The sequence below is a fragment of the Crocuta crocuta genome, unplaced genomic scaffold (assembly GCF_008692635.1).
Source record: "Crocuta crocuta isolate KB4526 unplaced genomic scaffold, BGI_CrCroc_1.0 scaffold216, whole genome shotgun sequence".
NCBI classification, from domain to species: Eukaryota; Metazoa; Chordata; class Mammalia; order Carnivora; family Hyaenidae; genus Crocuta; species Crocuta crocuta.
The window spans coordinates 9141699-9155781 of record NW_027531504.1 but is presented as its reverse complement, the minus strand read 5'-3'; the positions used below and the strand labels follow the sequence as shown (position 1 = coordinate 9155781).

Below are 14083 nucleotides of genomic sequence, written 5' to 3'. Positions count from 1 at the left end.
GTAAGTCAACTCCCCAAGGTCATACCTGAGTGACCAGTGTTCCAGCAATCTGACAGTGCCTACTTCCACCTTGGTATTAAATCTTATCCACAAATCAACAGTGTCTCTGACTCCTTTTATGCGAATTTCTTCTCTGAGCCAGCATTATTACTCATTTCCTATTTTTTTTTTTTTTTTTATCTTTTAGAGTTTTGGAGTCAATCTGCATCAAACATTGATTTGTCAAGTGAATCTCATGACTGAATTCTTCCTTTCACAACCCAGAATTTCTACACAGACAGTTAGCATTGTCTATTCTGACCACATACCTTTACATCAATATAACCTATTGACTTAGCACATTTCCAGTGAATGGCTCCCTAACACTTTTCCCTAATGAACTAGGATTCTTCAGTGATTTGAACCACTCTAGGTTTAATTACTAGATCACAGTGATCACTTGCCCCATTGCCCATGTGTAATCTTATTCTAGCCTTTTAGATTTCATCTATATACCTGATTTCTCTAGTTTTTTTTTTTTTTAATTTCCTTTGTTATTAAGGAACTTTGGCTAAGACTATTAGAGTCCTAGTTGTATCCTTTACCAGGTCTATAAGCTTGGACCAACATTGTTTGAAATACACTAATCTACATCATTTCTAATTATAGTTCCACTACTAAAATATTTAACTCTTTGGATCTTGATTTTATAGTTGATAATATTAGGATAATAATATCTGTTCCATCTTTCCTTTGAGTTGCAGTATGTATAGCATGAGTTGAATGTGGGTATGTATGCATGTATGTATGAATATTCTTTGTAAATTACATAGTAAACCAAAGAAACATATTATGATTTCTGGACCTGGTCTCAATTACTGCATCCTATATGATAATATATGGCTGCAAGAAACACCTGGCTATACAGAGTTGCATTACTTGGATGTTTTCTTTAAATTTTTTTAAACATCATACCCTCGAATTTTTTGTACACTAAGATATAAAATCCCAGGGTTTTGTGACATTTCTTTGATGTGGGAGAAGAAAATAACACAAGAAATCCTACCTAAGAAGGAGTTAGAAACATCAAAGCAGATAAGTTCAGTGTGAGAAAAAATGTCCATCCCCCAAACATGCTGACTAGAAATTTATAGTGTCACAAAGTAATGGTATCAACCACATTTTTCCAGAATGAAATCTAAAGGCAGGGCTATGAATCAAGAAAAAATAAGCTGAGCAGAAAAACTGGAAGACTGAATTAGAGATTTGATCATGTCTACTCTGCAACTAATTTTAAATATTGTTTTGCATCATACTTAAACACACAAATATATATACCAACACATGCAGACATATACATATCTGATACACCCTCCCATACACTGAAGAAATCTTAATAATAAAGTATATAAACTTGTTTTCTTAATGAAGAATATGAAGTAAATAAGAACCAGATAGCATACCTAGTACCCCCACCTGACACACTCTACAGGCGTAAGTTGTGATGGCGAGAACCTCATCCTCATGTTAATTGGGTCAAGGCCATATGTCCTTCATTCCAAGAGAAGTTAGGAAAACACTAAGCTAGAAAATATTTGTTGTTTTAGTCACATGATGACAAACATACATTTAACTTTTTCGTTAACTTAATAAAGCTATCATTAAAAAATTTATACCATGTAAAGAGACCAAACTAGAAGGTAATACTCCAGTCAAACTACCAGAGAATACAAAAATAAAGATCTAGGAAACCATGTGAGTAACTGGTAGCAAAAGCTTCGTAGTTTTTGCTCCTTTAGCATCATGCTTCCTAATTGTTCTTTATTTCTTCAATTCTTCTGGGGTTTCTACCCATTCTCTCTGAAATGTAGCTTTTTGGTAAATGATGATGATGATGATATCATGTTTGGTTTGAGACAAAGACAAGTAAGAAATCTTCAAGCATACCTACATTTTTTTTTCTTGTTTATTTCTGAGAGAGAGACAGCGTGAGCAGGGGAGGGTCAGAGAGAGAGGGAGACACAGAATCTGAAGCAGGCTCCAGGCTCTGAGCTAGCTATCAGCACAGAGCCCGATGCGGGGCTCGAACCCACGAACCGTGAGATCATGACCTGAGCCGAAGCCGGACGCTTAACCGACTGAGCCACCCAGGCGCCCCAAGCATACCTACATTTTGCCCTTAGTCTTGGGTAAAGCACAAAGCTCATGAGGGATATCTTTAAATATAAAAATATACTTGTTTCCTATAATTTTATTTCTGTATGATAGTCTCTGAATCAGAAGATAGTATAGCAGCACCATACTTTGGGGGTAAACAATAGAATAAGTCCATGTAACATTATTTTTTGGTTTGCCTATTCCCAAAAGTTACTTTTACTGAAAAAGGAATATTTAGTAAAGAGTCTTGTCTACACCTTAAAAATCAGTACATGATGGCAGAGTCTACTGTGAACTTTTAGCCTGCTTAATTAATTGCTTGGATCACTTCACAGTTAATTAATATAGACTCTATTGTGAAAATGCCTGAGAATCCCCAAGGAAATAGTCTGTATGGCTAGGTCATCAGCATGAAGGGCAAAAATCAGTAGGGGGTGTATAGAACTGAGACATAAAAACAGGCTTTTCTTCATTTAGGCAAAGAACATAGGATCACTCCCCAAATAAAAACTGCCTCATATGGTCCAAAAATACGAGTGTCCGGTTTTTTAGCTTTGGTACAATTGATTTTCAATGACTGTCCTACTTTTCACTTTGTGAAGTTCAAATATCATATTGGAAATATTTAGGGCTCACCCAATATCCCAGGTAGTCCTCTACATTCCCTAACACCCCCACGAGACCCTCTAGGTATGAGGGTTTGGGTCACCACCCCAAGTAAAGAATACACTAGTCTTGGCTTGCTAGTGCCTGCTGAAGCCAAAGAGAATATAGAATAAGAAGCAGAAGAAGGCAATTATAAATACTAGCTACAACCACGTAACCAGTTACAGAAAGAAGAACTGAAATTGTCAAGAATATTTCCTCTTTATTTTGTTATGAATATGTTTGGGGGTAGCATGGGTGTGTGTGTGTGGCACAAGTATATACATTTAAGCAAGTAACTATTTTCTTTCCCTTCTTATTCCCTTACCATGTAACATAAGGTATATGGATTTTATATCATAGTGTTTAAGTATTGTTAACCTTATATCATACTTAAACTTCAGGATACTGAGGAGAAGAGTACACCTCACTCATAGATTTTACGTCCCTTTCTGGGGAAGAGGATATGTGTTTTGGGTTGTAATCAGGTTTGTTGTATTAGATTTGGTAGAATACTGATCTTGTTATTGTCTGTATTTGAAGGTTAAAGAGGTGTGTCTAAGTGCCTCATTGACAAGGGGAAGACGTCTTAATTTTATGTGTCAACTGGACTAGGTCATGAGGTGCCCAGACATTTGGTCAAACATTGTTCTGGGGTTTTCTGTGAATGAGTTTTTGGATGAGATTGACATTCAGATTCCTTAAGTAGACTGAGTAAAGCAGATTGTTCTCTCTAATGTGAGCGGGACTCATCCAATCAGTTGAAGGCCTAAACAGAAGCAAAGGGTTGACCCTCCCCTGAGTCAGGGAAAGAATTCTTCCTGCCTGACTGTCTTTAAACTGGGACATGTTTGTTTGTTTGTTTGTTTGTTTTTCCTGCATTTGGACTAGAACTAAACCATTAACTCCTCTGGTCTCCAGCTTGCTAATTCAGCCTGCAGATCTTGGGACCTGCCTGCCTCCATAATCAGGTGAACCAATTCCTTGTAATAAATTGATAGACAGACACATAGATAGATAGATAGATAGATGATAGATAGATAGATAGATAGATAGATAGATATAGATAGATACATAGATAGATAGATACATAGATACATAGATAGATACATAGATAGATGATGATAGATAGATAGATAGATACATAGATAGATACATAGATACATAGATAGATACATAGATAGATGATGATAGATAGATAGATAGATACATAGATACATAGATAGATAGAATGATAGAATGATAGATAATCAATCTGTATCTTATTCATTCTTTTTCTCTGGAAAACCCCGACTACCGATTTTGGTACCAAGAGTGAGGAACCTCCTCTATCCTTTCCTTCCTTCCTCTGTTTCAGTGAACATGGAAGTCATGGCTTCCACATGGCATGACTCAAAATGGAAGACATCTGGTCTGCAGCAGACTTCACCTGAGAAACAAATCTTTATAATGGCACATCACCCTGACAGCTACCACCAAGTTTCTTAACCCCATATTTTGAGATCTCAGCTTCATTCTATGTTTAGGACTCCGAGACTAAAACTAAAATAGGCTAAAATGTATAACCCCACATATTAGGCCATATCATTCGATAAATACAAGTAAACCTACAATGAAATCAATAAACCAATATTCCTATCATTGTTCTCGTGCCTGCAGAACCACCAGGCTCTTTATGGTCCCCAGATGTTGGCCAGGACATCCCCCAAGGAACGCTACAAGTGTTGTTTGCAACTCAAGCCAAACTGTCAGCTACAGCATACATGTGGTGCCCATCATGTTCTACTTCTGCTCTGGATCTCGCTTTTGAAGAAGGATGCCTAACAAAGCACTTAAAGAGCCTATTCATTGCTGCTACCTTGATGACATTTGCAACAGGAAGGCTGCCTCTCAGTGCTGTCAAAGATGCAATGTGGGTTTTTCAGAAGAGGTGGATAAGAACTGACTTCTCCTATTCGTTTGCTCTTTTCGTCTTCCGGATCCCCAAACAGAATGGGTATACACAGATTCCCAAAGTCACTCATCAAAATAGCTTCTCCGACACTAAATGATCAAAGACAATAATAAAGGTTGAAGGAACAAAAGCTATTCTATGCCTCTCCATTTATGTCCCTCTCTACTCTAACAAAATTGCTTCTATTTTCTTGATTTAGAAAATAAAAGCCCACATATAGTTCAATGAATGCAAATACATACTAACGGATGATATAGGCCAATATAAGGAAGAAAATTCTCCTTTTACAAAATTAAAAAGTTAAAAGCTATGTTTTCACTCATGTGACTTGCAGAAGACATAACTCTTTTTCCTAATTACTCTACATTTTATCCAATACCTCTTTATCCCCGAGTATCACCCTGGTGAGCTGCTTCTCCCCTAGTCTATGAACATTCAAGGACATATCAGGAGATGTACACTACTGCCTAGTCATATGGACAGATGAAGCTATCTAAACAGTAAGAGTAAATTACAAAAAAAAATTTTAAATAAAAAAATCAAATAGTGATATTTAATGCCCTCAAACATCAGAAAACAGCACAACGTTAATTATGTCAATTGTGATTTGTAATGGTTCAGGTCAGAGTAATTCCAAAGGAAAAATAAAAACTGCAACAGAGGGAACTGATTCTATATACAACCTACTATAAATTTTTCCATGAAATAGTTATAATGATTACATTTTTGTCTATTTTTATTGAAAAGATAATGTCATCCAGCACTCAGGAACACTTAATTATGTGAAAGTGAATCCCTTCAGAAAAATATTTTAATTAAGATAAAATCGTTCTTTTTTCCCCAAATTTCTAAACAATGCCATTATACACTAATGATATATGTGATCTATTTTCCAGAACATATTTTTATTTAAAAAAAAAACAGTATGTTAATCCTCATTATTGCCATGAATATGAAACTTATACTTGGAATATTGATGTTTTCTTTTATGCGTTACTCTCCAGTTAATAATAGCAGCGTGCTAGAGAGGATAGCGATGTGGAAATCAACATTTCTCTAATGGTGTTCTTCTCAAAGGACTTACCAGATGACTTAAAGCACAGTGAGCCTTCTTTCACCGTTTTCTCTCATTTGCTATCAAAAACCATCAAGCATCAGCACCTGCACAAAAGATTAGGAATGATAGAATTTCTAGGAGCTCATTTAACAGGAAAGTACACAGTGACAAGACAACACGACATATTTTTAAAGCGGTTGCTTAATTAGTTATAATTGTTTAGATGGCCTCTCCATGCTACCATATTGTCATCTTCTAGCTCCCATCTTTTACTTTTAAGAGAAGATGTGGGTCTTGAGACCTGATGTCTGCATTTGGTTCTGATTCTGTATTAATGTTAGAATCCAGTGTTCTAGGAAAGTCTTGTTATTCTGATTGATTACTTCACCTCCAAGATATTACAGGTCAGTAGGTGTTTTACTGAAGCAAATCTTAAGTATTCAGATTTTTTAAAAATTCCTATATGTGCTTTTGTGAAATTTCTTTCACTTTTAGAAACTGTGAGGTTTTAGAGTAGGCTTTCAGATTTTTTTTCACATTCTATTAAAAAAATCCATACAATTTTTTTTTTCACTTGACTTTGCTTGCTCTTTTTTTTCTCCATGTATTTACCAAGACAGGGCAATCTAGAGTATATTTCTATTTATGGACTAAACTGATGATCTTCATTTTTGTTCTGAACTGTACTGAAAGGAATAATTATCTCCACTGGGAAAACTACTTACTGTTTTGGGACAAGCTATTCCCTGGTTTCACTTAAAATAGTAACAGTATGATTTGCTTAAGATGTGTTACAATATCCATGGCAGCATAGTTCAATATCTTTAAAATTAAGGGGGCAGTGGTTTAAGCATGCTATAGAAAAGTTAATGACCATTTTTCAAAAGTAGATGGTAAAATGAGAACTTAACAAAACAGGGCAAATAACTGGAACACACATACATTTCTTAAATCAGTTCTAAGAAAAGAAAGGAGAATTGATACATATTAGTTACCTTTTCTCAATACACTTTAAGAGAAAGTGACACAAAGAGATTTGGTTTTGTTCCCTTTACCATGAAAACAGGGTGGCCTTACATGGTCAGTTGAATGGATTAATGAAAGAACTGAGATGGTAAAAATGCTAACCACTCTTTACTCAATTAAGAGGTATCTATATAAAAGCCTACCCAAAGTAGATATGCATTAAGCTTTCAAATGCCACTAGCTCCCAGCATAGCACTGAAAGATTTATGAATTTAAAGAGTAGAATTCAGGATGTGGAAATTAATTCTGAGAGAATATCAGAAGTTGAATTTTATACACATACATAATGCATACATATATGTGCATATATAGACATGTACGTGTCTGAGAGTAAAGTAAAATCTGTGACTTTCCAACTATAATTGGTTAAATCTTGCTCCATTTTATCTTTTTTCTAGACCTTTCCTTTATAGCTTACTTTAATCAATATTTATGCTGAATATTTTATTTAGAAGTTTTATGTTTATAGAAAAGCACACTTGATTATGAAAACATTGATTTTATGTCTTGCTCCCTAATCTATGACTAGGCAGATGAATGGTAAAGTTAACTCACTCTCCCAAATGGTTATAAAATTTGTATTTCAGGCACAGTTCCAAGAGGTCATGGCTTGTTTGAAGACTTAACATATTTTCATGCAGATATATCGCAGAAACCACCCCCTAAATCAGAGGCTAACAAAATATATGTCGGAATAATTTACCATGCAGATGGGGTGAAATAAATAGAGCTCCAATAGTGTGTCAGTGGGGTGGCCAGTGCTGGGGAAGATATTACAGAAGGGAAGATCTTCAAGGGGAACAGTGCATGAATGAGTGGTCAGAAGCCTTGAAGAACAACAAGAAAAGCTAATACTCAGTCAAGGTCAACCTAAACTTCTAATATTAGAAAAATAAAATGAGGCAAACATGAGACAGTGCATGCATAAAGTTACAATCTATTTAGATATTATAGGAACTTTTGTGCCTGAATTTAGAAATAGTATGTTTCTTCCTTAATGTGATTAATACAGAGCAATTGTAATTATAAAGGCTGATGGTTTTGTTATATACTGATACAGATGATGTTTTATAGGAAAATGTGATATAGGGTCTTATTAAGCCATGAAAGTTCCATCTCTGAGAGAGCCCATCATAAATTCTGAGAGAACTTTGGTGGGCCTAAAGACCCAGGCTTCCCTTTATTCTTGAGGGAACTCTAGCCTCTCTCAAGTTTCCCCAAATGGTTCTGGGAATTCCCTCTGGGTTTCTTCCCATTGTAGCACATATCACAATAAATTAAAATTGTCCATTTCTGTGCCATTTCCCATTATACTTAAGGTCTTTGATGGAGAGGTGTCCTACTCAAGTTCTTTTTTATTCAGACCCTACATCCAACTAATGACAAGGTTTCATCCTCTCTACTACTAAAACATATCTCTGTCCCAACTCCCTCTGACCAATTTCGATACTACAATCCTAGCACACGGTCTCATCATCTTTTGTTTGCATTCATATGATAGTCACCAAAGTGGCCTTCTTGATTCTGCTCCCATCCCACTACAGTCTACCCTACTGAGTGCAACCAGAGCAATGTTTGTTTCTAAAACTTATATTCAAGTCATTTTCCTTAATAATTCCTTCAAATAACTTCCAATGGAAAGGATGATAAAAGCCAATCCCTTTACCCAATGATTTCTTTTCATATTTCCTTAGGTCGTACACTTTATGGAGAATATCTTCCATTCTCTTTCTTGAACATTCTACATTTATTCCCACCCAGGGTCTTTGCCTTTGGATGCCTTTCTGTTTGGATTCTCTGCTCCAAGGTCTCTGCATGGCTACCTGTTTGTAGTCACTCAGGTCTCAACTCAAATTTCACTCTCAGAGAGATCTTCTTTGACTCTTTAGATAAAGGTGTCTAACCTCCCCCAGTCACTCATTCTCACATTTCCCTACTTTATCTTTTTCATAGCACGTTTTAGTGTCAGAACTATCATATTCAGGGGTGCCTGGGTGGCTCAGTTCATTAAGTATCCGACTTCAGCTCAGGTAATGATCTCATGGTTCATGGGTTCAAGCCCTGTGTTGGGCTCTGTGCTGACAGCTCAGAGCCTAGAACCTGCTTCAGATTCTGTGTCTCCCTCTCTCTCTGCCCCTCCCCAACTCATGCATGCTCTCTCTGTCTCTCAAAAATAAATACACATTTTTAAAAAATTGAAAAAAACAAACTATCATATCAGTTAATGTATTTATTGTCTACCCCACTTGAAGATAAACTGCTTGAGAACAGAGACTTTATCCCATTCATTACTATATTCTCAGTTCTTGGATCTGTGCCTGATAAACATTTGGTGATTAATAAATATTTTGAGTGAGTGGTAGAGAGTTTGTCTTCTTAACCACTCTTCTTCCAATGCCTCACACCATATACATTTTAGATATATAAGAAATACTCATTGATCAAATTAGCGTTTTCTCTGAGAATAATCTGCTTGACAATTATTTGGTGCTATGGGTTGAATTATGCTCCCCGAAAGATACGTTGATTTCCTAAGCCCTGGTGCCTGTGAATGTGATCTTACTTGGAAACAATGTCTTTGCTGATGTAATCAAGTTAATACGAGGTCATTCTCTATTAAGTTGGCCCTTAAGCCTAGTGTCCTTATAAAAACAGAAGAGATACAGAGACAGACATGAACAAAAAGAATAATACCATGTGACAGTGGAGGCAGAGATTGGAGTGGTGTGTGTGCAAGCCAAAGATTGCTGGTAACACCAGGAGCTAAGAAAAAGCCATAGAACAAACTTGTCCTCAGAGATCTCCAGAAGGAACCAACCTTGCCACAACCTAGAATTTTTACTTCTGGCCTCCAGAAGAGTGAAAGAATAAACTTCTGTTGTTTTAAGCCATGCAGTTTGTGATACTTTGTTAGGGAGGCCATAGGAAATTAATATATATGACAAAAAGAAAAAGGAAAGGTTGGGAAGATGAATAAGAATTAAAATGTGAGGTGCAATTTACCATCTTACATAGGAAATGTAAGAAAATGTTCCAGTTTTCATTATTTACTAGACATGTAACTATAAGTATACATTTTAATCTCTCTGAGCCTGTTTTCTTGTTTATAAAATGTGGTTTATAACGCCCATCCTATAGTGTTACGATATTAATATAGTTAACATATGTAATCCCTCAGAACAGTGTCTAGTATATAGTAAATATTCAAAACCTATTAGCCATTACTCTTCCTTAGGGGCTGAAAGTATAACAGTGAGTAGAGACAGGTTCCATAGCCATGAGCTACATAAATTCTCATCACGCGGCAATTCATTCCTCCAGCAAAGATTATTTGAGTTCCAAGTATTGTACTATTCTCTGTGTTCCAGTGCCAGGTTGAGCTCTTCAGCAGCATTCCCACAGAATCATCTCCTTGAGGATTAAGGAATCTGGAGTCAGATTTCAGCCTAATAGAAGGTTCAACATAATATGAGTTATTTCTTTCTAAATGTAGACAGAAATACACATGAAGTACTGACTTGCCTGAATTTGTGTGATCATTCCCCAGGAGGCTGTAGATGAGATTCATATAGATCTGGTAAAACAGGTGCATTGCCATATGTGGTGGATACTGCAATACACTGCCCAGGGCCACTTTCAGAACTTAGAGCACGATTCCTCATCAGCTGCCAGTGTATCTGGCCATCAGTCCATTCTGGAACCTGCTCTTGTCTGAAGAGCTAACTCACCTAAAGCTACACCCTCTTCCTGAGGCAGTGCAGATCCAAAATTGGCTGTTGTAGAGGTAAATAAGACTCAGTCACTTCTCCCCAAGTCAGGACAATTCTGAAGGATCATCTCACTTTCGAGTTCCCAATAAGATCAGCCAAGAACTTTCTTGAGTCAGATCAAGGTGACCTCTTCCCTCTGCCCAATCCTATTTTCATCTCGTTGTCCAGAGATCTTGAACTCAAGAGCACTCCCTATAGCCTTCTTATATTTAAATCTCAATCTTCTTCAGGAGGAACCCAACTTATTACACCATCTGAAGCAAACCAACCAATCTCATACAAATTAATTAGCTTACATGGACTTTTAGAGCCTAAATATTTTCCAGAAAGAAATTCGAAAGTTTGGTCTAAGTAAGTATGAATAAAATGAGCTCATTTGCCACTGGGTGGGGGTGGGAATAAAAAGGAAAAACAGTTCCCCATAATTTATTCACATAAAAACAAAATGTGAATGCATCTTCCTTTCATTGTGTCATTCAACAGTTGAGGCTAATGGTAAAATTTGCAAGTCAAAAATTATTGCTTTTTATGTTGATAGACACATAAAAATGGATGAATGGAAAGAAAGCAGAAGATGTCATAACCCTTGCTAATACTACCTTTACATTTCTATGGCTCATTGATGCTTATAAAGCCTTTCATATGACTGCTTTCATTTGAATTTTGTTCTAGTGCTGACAGAGGTGAAGAATAAGTGTCATTATTCCCTTTTCAGAAATGAGAAAGCTGAACTTCTGAGGGTTGTTTTTTTTTTCCTTAAGGTCCAGTGGAAGAGCTGAGATGCTGATTTTCTAAGCAAAAGCCTGTTGGTGCTTGGCTCTCCTTCCATAAAACAACTCAAACTGTAGAGACAACATATTCATTCACAAAATAATTAGTGAACAATGAAAAGATTTCAATTACGTGGAGAGATACCAGTTAAATGGTACTGACTCTAGATGCAATAGCACTGAAGAGAGGCGAGGGGAATATTGGAAGGGGACTAATGAAGAAAATTACTTACAAAGACTGTTGTTGCTGCTGCTATTTTCAGGTGCTAAAGTTAACATTTACTTTCAGATATTTGTACTACGCGTTTTACATGCATTACATAAATTTTTCCCAGGATCAATCCAATGAAGTAGGCACTAACTGGCATACAGGAAATCAGGTCTGTAATTAAAGTCAAGGATTATGGAAAACTTGCTTTCAAATCCTGCCGCCATGTTTGTGCGGCACTGGGCAATACTCAACATCTTTAAGCATCAGGTATCCCTTCAGCAAAAGAATGAGTGTGTGTATAATGTTGCCTACTTCATAATGTCGTAAAGGTCGAGAGGGATTAAGAATGAAAAGTGCATAGGACATAATACAACCTCAATGCATTTTAGTTGTGTTCATCTCGCAGATGAAAGAATGTGGGCACAGAAAAATTGATAACTTGTCCTACGCCATACAGCTTGCTGGTGGCAGTGAATTTTCCAGACCATCATATCTCCTTAACGAATATTTTGTGTGTGTGACATTATTTACCATTAGGCCATTTCCTGACATCTTTAAATGAAGCATTTTTAAGACACACAGGTGGAGGTCCTTTTGGCCACATTACAATTGGTATTTGGCTCGACGGGAACAAGTGGATGGACCCATTTGGTGTGACTTTCCCTTCCAGCCCACATTCTACAGGGCCTCTGTATCCAGTGATGGTCCAGGACTCTGGCTGGCAGCCACTGTCCTAAGCTATTGGTGTCACAGGTGCATGCAGCGACAGGGGAGATCTGGGAGGGAGGAAGGGAAACAGTCCTTTGAGGACTGATAGATAGATGTCTTCTAACTCAGAAAATACCGAATTCCAGTGTGTGAAGGATGATTTGTTTAAGAGATATTTCAAATCCAAAATATTCACTTTCCAAGCACTCTAGCTTCTCAGAATGGAAATGTGGTGCTCAAATGAAACATTTTTTTAATCCTCCAAAAACACCACCTCTAAACCAATCTTAATTAACACATTTTCTATTAACTAGAATGATCTGAAATTCCAAATCCATCATGCAAGACACAAATAGAATTGGACTGCACACTAAAAATGTGCACACTTCACTGTTGTACATCTGTTTGGATCACCTTTAAAACAATTAAATGGTGAATGTGCGACTAAATTACCACACCGTGTTCTCTGTTTAATTTCAAGGTTGAAGTGTCTTCCCATCACAAATGTGGGTAAAACCCTAGAATGCTGGGGGACAGAACAGGAATTAATGGCTCTTTCTGTTGTTTTGATTTCCACATATTTGATGGCTTTGTGTAATTTGAATAATTGTAAGCTTCCAGCATGCTGATAAGGTTCACCTACATTATTCATTTGCATGAAGTGCTGATCAATTAAAGCTTCTCTCTTAAAAAAAAAAAAGTCATCATCCCATTCTTCAGCAACAAAGCTTAGGTTACCCCCAGCTGTCACTACTCTCTTTTACTAGAGAATTTCAACAGGAAATTCTTATCCATCTTTTTCTTTCCTTTATTTTTATCCTAACCTAGTTTGTGTTCTTACCCTTGGTCTAGTCTTCTTCACTTAACTCTTACAGTCTGATTACTGGACTTGTAACACTTATTTCAGAAAAGCCTTTAATAAACATGACCATTATTGGAAGGAGATTGTTAATTCCATGGTTACTAATTTACTGGCAGCACAAAAAGTGCATACATCCAAATCCATCTGTGATGAAATACAGAACGATTCCTTAAAATGGAAAAATTGGTTTTCTTCCTTTGTCTTGTAAGAAAAATATGATGGTTAATTTTATCTGTCAGCTTGGCTGGGCCATGGTACCCTGATATGTAGTCAAATGTTAATCTGGATGTTTCTATGAGGTTGCTTTGGATGAGATTAAACAAGTGGAGTTAAAAAAATTTTTTTAAGTTTATTTTTTTTTTATCTTGAGGGAGAAAGAGAGCACAAGAGAAGAGGAAATAGTGAAAAAGAGGGGGAGAGAGAATCCCAAGAAGACTCTGCACTGTCAGTGCAGGTTTGAAACTGATATGGGGTCTCGAACTAATGAACTGTTGAGATCATGACCTGAGCCGAAATCAAGAGTCAGTAGCTTAACTGACTGAGCCAGTCAGGAGCCCCTAAACCAGTGGATTTTGAGTAAAGTACACTGTTGTTCCTAATGTGGGTGGGACAATTAGTTGAAGGCCTGAATAGAACACAAGACTGACTTCCCCAGAGCAAAAGGGAATTTTGCAGCAGATGACCTTCAGACTTGAACTTCAGTACTGGCTACTCTGTAGGTCTCCAGCCTGACAGACCTGCCTACACATTTCAGACTTATGAGCTTCCATAATAGCCCGAGCTAGTTCATTAAAATAAATCTCTTTTGATAGATGGATTTAGATAGATAGATAGATAGATAGATAGATAGATAGATGTTCTTTCCTCTGGAAAAGCCTAATACAAAAGCTAATCAACAAAAAAATGACTATATCTATTTCACAATTATAAAAAAGGATCCAGGT

The 14083-nt window shown here is 36.7% G+C and overlaps 1 long non-coding RNA gene across 3 annotated transcripts in view; it reads right to left on the bottom strand.

Annotated features, from left to right (window-relative positions):
* Window positions 1-14083, bottom strand: part of LOC144238419 (uncharacterized) — a 273462-nt gene that overhangs the window by 233801 nt on the left and 25578 nt on the right. For all 3 annotated transcript variants that reach the window (XR_013337111.1, XR_013337109.1, XR_013337110.1), the window contains exon 2: window positions 5820-5896. This is a non-coding gene — a long non-coding RNA (uncharacterized LOC144238419). The remainder of the gene's footprint in view (window positions 1-5819; window positions 5897-14083) is intronic.